Here is a 7,029-nt window from a genome sequence, read left to right on the forward strand (position 1 = left end):
TGATATATTTACTCTTATTTAGTGATTTAGCAATTAAACGTGCATTACCTTTTAGCAAATGAGTAAACTTTTCAACTCTGTGAATATTTGAACCGTATCTTTTAAAAAGTTTCTAATTTTTCATTTTGTACCTCCTGTTTGAGGAATTCAGTGAATGGAAAATGTCCTGGTAAATGCCTTTTTTGCATAAATACCTTAATTACTTTTTAAATGCAAGATAACAGTGATTATTCAGCTTTGAGGAGCGTTTATTAACTCAAAAATGCCTTACAGAAAGAAATAAGTTTAATTTCACTCAAAAACCTAAAACTGAAGTGAAACTGTGATCCCAAGTTTCCCAGGAGGGGGCAGTGTTTAGCTTTCTACCAGCAGGAGTCTATGACGACTTCCTGTGACGTTCGGTTGACATCCTGTTTTTAGCCGCTTAGCTTAAAGTTAGCTTCGGCTAAACTCGGTTAAAATCAACATTTCTGAACGGTTGAAGCGTAAACGTGGCGTTTTTTCAACAAGCACGACTTTGTAGCATGAAACATGAGTTTTAGGGGCATGTGGCAAGTTACATTTAGTGATTTTAAGCACAGCGAAGGCTACGGTTCAACCAAGCTTTACATCCGACATGGAGGAAGTAACGTGACACGTCACTCATCCGGTCGTTAGCTGTTAGCTTAAAATTAGCATCGCTAGCGTTGTTCAAAAACATCATTTAATGACGGATTTTAAACTCAAACGTGGCGAAATTTCAGCGATTATGCTTCGAAGACACGAAGCATCGTATCAGAATCAACTTTAAAGCGCTTTTCAGCTATTAAAAAGCAGATTTTATTCCCTATGAAAAACAAGTTTTCATTTCCGGGTCACGTGACTGAATCCACCAATGACAAAGCAGCACGGGGGTGAGAGGAAATGACGTAGGCACGTCATTCACTTCTCAGCGAATCAGAGCGCTCCACAGCAGCCAATTCAACCAATCACGCAGCGTTTTCCCCAGCTAGCATGTTAGATTTATCTGAACAAGTCCGTCAACTTTTTCGTCTTTTAAACTGTCAAAATGCACTTTTTTCTGTTAAAAATGTAATCAATAAGCTCCCAGCTGCACGGAGTCGGCGCCCCGGTCTCAAAAACGTCTTTCTAGCTATTTAAACAACTCGTTCGAACCTTTTCAGAACCGAGCCGGTACCAGAACCACGTCTGAACCGTCTTTAAACAGAATAAAGCGTTTCCACACAAATCCAGCTTAGTTACACACAACAGACGTACAATTTCAGCTTTCATAAAGACATACGACTCACAATTTCAGCTTCAAATCATTGCCAGCGTAAACATGCAGCGTCTAGCTCCAAGCGCGCAGCTTCAGCACGCTGCAGTCTGCTATTTCTCCATGCCAACATGAAATATCAATTATTACACGCATACACAGTCCATTTATGAACACGTCACGGGCCACCAATATGTGGTGGAAACGTGAATCCGTTTTAATTGATGAATATATCCCAGCATCTGTTCATCTACATATTGGTGGCCCGTACGGGGATTAAAAAATCATTACACTGTTTCACAGTTAATAAAATTGATTAGTTCACTGTAACATCTAAAATGTTTGAACTAAAACACTTTGATTATCAAACATTAGTAAAACAGGAATGATAATAGAAAAGAGAGTGTTCTTTCACTTGATTTTCAAGAAAGAAAGTCTCAGGATGGGTGAACCTGTATTTCTGGATTCAAATCAATGAAATGACAGTTTCTGTCCCACAAGGTTCTTAAGGTCAAGGGTTTTGACCTTAGGCTTAGTTTTGACATTAGGTTAAGTTCACTACATGTGAAAAGGAGGAACTCAGACCCAGACCAGTGGTCATTCCGTATGTTGAGGGAGTATCAGAGAAACTGAGACGTTTATTTTCTAAACATAACGTCCCAGTGGCTTTTAAACCCTGTCTCCGAGGCCGTTGGGAGTCTGATTCAGATAAGTTTGATTTTTGTTTTTTCTTCAGGCAGACAGATTTTTTTCTTCAACCTTGAGTCCATCTGGGAGTTCTGGTTCCGAAAATGCCTAATTGTGGGATTACATTCCACTGATCCATGATATGAGTCTCCTTCAAGCTGACGAGTCCCAGTAGCCACAGGTGGTCTGTGATTCTCAATCGCCTCCACCTTACGGTTAAGCTCGTAAACCAGACGATTTAAAGTTCCCACAGCGAGGACCAGACCTTCACACTGACTCGGAAGCTTTTCCATGGCCAAAACTGCTGCTGTCTTCTTCAAAAGTCAACAAAACAGAGCCCTGCTGATGCCAAAAAGCAGATTACCTGCTATCATAAATCCAAATATGCAAACGTCTTCAACATCCTCTTGAGACAGAACTGAGAGGCACATCATCTGCCACACGCCCCACGAATCCATGACGTACCCCACAGCGTGAGTCTCAGCTGGACATGCTGGTTCCCCAGGACCTTGTCGTTTTGATGAAAAAATCTTATCAATAGAGTTGAATGCCCACAATACCAAATCCATAATCTTCTTAATTTATGTTCGGGAGATGAGACCCAGGCGCTTCAGACACACAGAGAGCAGAGCAGGAAGAAGGAAAACGGGGGAGGAGAAACAGAAGCTGCCACCTCAATGAGAGCCTGGGAGGAAAAAAAAAAGGATCTAAGCAAAATATTATTCTGAATAAGAATAAGAGGGCCATGCCTTTTATAGTAGCAGCTTTGTGCACTCCGCCCATCTTTTGGACGACTGTACGTACATGTTCTCGTTGTATCTCGGTGCAATGATAATTAAGTTTATTCTGATTCTGATTGAACCTTTTTCCTGAGGGGAGTGGGGCAAAAAGTATGTGTGCTGAGTGAGCGTGGTCTTTCATGATGCAGTTGGTTCTCTTCCTGCATCTGGAGGTGTAGCTGTCTATGATGGTGGGGAGACTGACTCCAACATCTTATGTGCAGCCTTCACCACTCTCTGCAGAGCTTTTCTCTCTCTTTCTGTGCAGCTCCCATGCCACATGTTGATGCTGGTTGTTTGTCTTTAAGGGTGAAGTCCTTCACTAAAGGCAATCAGTGAGACTCAGGACATGCCAAAGTATTTTCCCCTTCATTCAGTGTCCACAACAATACCCCAGCTATCACATAAATGTCTGGTTCTCTTTGGTCTTACCCAAAATTTTCTTGTAGTTCCCCTTCTAGTTTTTCACCACAATATGTCTAGTAGGTGGGTTTTTTTTTTGTGCATTAGCCTTGTCTGATCACTGAGGTAAAAAAAAAAAAAAGTATGCAAAAGATTTGCAGAAGTTGAGGTACTATGTTTTTTTTAGTATCTGCAGTAAAAATGCAATCATTCTGCAATTTGCCGTTACTGTTGTTGTTACATTTGATACACTTAAGGCTGTAGATTATGTTAAGGGTGTGTTTATGAAATTATAGTTTTCAAAAATATTCATATCTACAGGAGGCACTGGGAAGATCTGCAAAGGAGGAAGAGGGGTAAGTATGGCTTCCAGGTAATGTAGTCTCAATTAATATTAAATATTTTTTTCCTTAAAGGTTCCTTGTGGTCCAACTGCACAGACAGGAGGGTGGATGATTCCTGGTGTGCATGGTGGCAGGGATGGAGATGAGATAAGTAGTAGTGAGTACTGTTGTGGATTGTAGACAGGCAGGTTGGAGGCAGGCTTAAGGCAGGTGGCACCAGGGCTTCCAGAATAGTACTCAGCTTGAAGACATGAAGGATATTCGGTAAGTCCAGGGAGATCCTTCAGGAATCACAGTAGGAGGATACAGAGAAAATATGGTAAGTACATTTTTTTTATCTTTAGAAAACCACAAGAAAGCTGTCATGAATACCTGTCGGTATCCGATGTTCTGGTGGAGAAGAGAACAGTTCAGATGTCATTTATATTGCCGGAAATCATTACAGGAAATGGCCACAGCTGCTGCTCATTGGTGCCTCCCTGCCACATAGGAAGCTGCAGGAGCAAAAACACTGGAATCCCACATGATTTAGGAAAGCTAAACTGAGTTTGTTCCTCTTTTGAAAATGGTTTAAAGGGGATACCTCCCTCACATAGTTAATGTAAAGAGCTCTACATCAGTGCAGCAGAGTTATGCTCCATGGCATTTTTGGTTTTGTGATGTTTGCATTATTTCAGGGAGTGGTGGCGCAGAGGTTAGAGAAGGTGAGCCTGTGATCCGAAGGCTGCTGGTTCAACTCCCTGGACCTACAACATCAAAAATGTGGGTGGGAAAGGTGAACCATCCACATTTGACTCCACTCTCATTTGCCCCACTCTGGGCCCTTGAGCAAGGCCCTTAGACCCCACCATCTGCTCCCCCGGGCACCCTAGATGGCAGCCCTCTGCTCCACTCAAAGGGCTGTAGTAGCTCGGCTGTTTGTGGTTGTGTCACGAAGGGCATACAGCATAAATCCAATTGCCAAATATTCATGTGACTTCATTCACTGTGGCGACCCCTGAAGAAGAAGACAAAATGTTTGCATTATTTCTAAAAGCTCACATTGATGCTGGGCTTGGTTGGTTCAGTTACTGGTTTATAAACAGTCAAAGGCAGCTTTAAGAAAGAATGTTTATAGTGTTAAATTCATGAAATGATTTTGTTAAAGTGCCTTTTGATGCTGGTCTTGGTGATTTGTGAAATATTTAAACATGTCTCAATTGATTATGTGCATCTATCCAATGCACAGAAGCCTGTCTGCACCGTTTGGAAGTAAATATTAGAAAGGAATTGCAGCACAACTTCCCACAGTATTCTCTGTCAGAACACGGCCTGAGCCAAACCTGCCAACATCCAATCACAATGTGATGTATTATCATGACAGACTTTTCCATTGGTCTACAGGATCTGTGCTCAAGTTAAAGGGTGGTACTTTTTCCAAAAGCTCTAATCCTGTTTTAGCCACAAATCTGTCAGACACTATCCAAAAACAGGCCAGAAATAAGCTAAATCGCTGTGTATTTCATTCCAGGGCCAAGCTTGTATTCAGCACACTATCGCCCAAGCAATCAAACCAATACTTTAAGTAGCACACACACAGAATCACATGTAGATTTTGAGCAAAATGCCATCTAGTCATATCATAGTTAGCGTCTGTGCCAGCAGAAACCAATGTTTCTCTGCTATACATCCTAGGAACCTTCTCTTAGTCCTCATTTGGCACCAGCTATGGGAAGGGATAATGGATGAACTGGGTTTTGCTGAGGAAGGATGAGAGACATCCATACAAACGCAAACCAGATGCAGAGAGTCAAGGAAGGATGAGTATGGAGGAGAACCTGAGTCATCCTGTGTGTTTTCTTCATGCAAATCTGTTTCTTTCTGTGGAGATTTTGATGTTGGTTTGTTTGCATAAATATTGTTGGGGACTGCCATGCAAATGCATGGCAGGCACCTATTATTCTACACCTCGGAAAAGTGGCTAAATTTCTATCTCCGTTAATGCGGCCCGAACCACAGCGTCTACCCCCACAAAAGTTATATCAAAACGAGTGGCTCGGCCCTGTTATGTGTGCTATTACTTTTATTGTCATTTCGAGTTACCATGGCAACGTAATTTGCAAACAAAGATGCAAATTTTCACCAACTCCAGGAACTAGTTGTTGACTGCCCACTTATTATTCTACACCTAAAAAACGTATCTTTTTCAACTTTAATGTGGCCCGAATCGCAACGTGGACCCCCACAAAAGTTATATCAAAATTACCAGCCCGGCTCAGGAAAGTGAGCAATTACTTTTATTGGCATTCAGAGTTACCATGGTGACATATTTTGCTAACAAAGATGCCAAATTTCCCATAGGAAATGATTATTAGAAAACTCTTCACAGAAACTGAGTAACATATGGAGCCATTTTGGTTCAACATGCATGTAAAGCAGCTATTATTACCTATTATCACCTATTATTATTATTTATTAGTAATAATAATAATAAATATCAATTATAAATGATCAATGTTAATAATTATATGTTTTAATATAATAATTATTAATATCAATAAGTAATGTTTAATAATAATAATAATTATTGGTGTGAATATCATTAATATGTATTATTAATATTTTAATAATATTTAATAATTTAACAATATATTAATAATTATTAATGTTAATAATTAGTATTTATTATTTATATTTTTGATAATTAATATTAATATTTATTATTAATAATAATTTAATAATAAATAGGCAGTCCCCATCAAAGTTTCTACAGGAACTTTCTAGTTTTGTGTGTATGATCCAACAGATAAATTATATTTAGATTTGATTGGTCAAAAATAGCTGTAAAAGTGAACATGGAAAGGATTACACCAGATTGTATTCTCAGACTCTTGTGTACATCTTAAACACTTCAAATTGATATCAATGTATTTTTCCAACAAAGGCTGCATTGTACCTCATGCACGATTATCCTAGTAGTTGTGAAGGCTTGACAAGACATTAACAAAGAGAACACACACACAACAGGCTAAATGTGCAGATACAGTATAGGAAAAATAAAGTACACACTATTTCAGTTTTATGGTTTTACATGTCAGGATATTATTAAACCCTGATCTGGTCATTACCAGGTTCTGAGATTACCCTTATATTACCTCAAGTGTACAAAATCACACAAGAGATTCCACCATGTCTCACCATGACCAACTGAGTGAAAAAAAAATCTATTTATTGTTGCTGTTCCCAAAGGAATTAAGAGGTTCAGCAGCAGCCAGGTGCTGCTACTAAAATGCACTGATGTATGTATTGATTATCATCAGTGTGATCACCACTGTAAAAGCAGGAGTTTTGCCAGTTTATTACTGTTGTATGTTTAAACAATAGCAGGGCAGAAAGGCAAAAGCAATAATTAAAATCAATGATAAGTAATTGCTAATGCTTATCAATCTGGGAAGGGGCAATGGTCATTTGCAAACTATCTGTAGTTCATCTTTCTACAAAATAAAAACATTCTATCACAATCGTATCAGTGTAAAAGTAGTTCTTGCTGCAGCTCCAAGATGGCCGCCGATCACCACCAGCT

This window comes from Nematolebias whitei, chromosome 17 (genome assembly GCF_014905685.2).
Source record: "Nematolebias whitei isolate Nwh7 chromosome 17, NemWhi1, whole genome shotgun sequence".
Taxonomy (NCBI): Eukaryota; Metazoa; Chordata; class Actinopteri; order Cyprinodontiformes; family Rivulidae; genus Nematolebias; species Nematolebias whitei.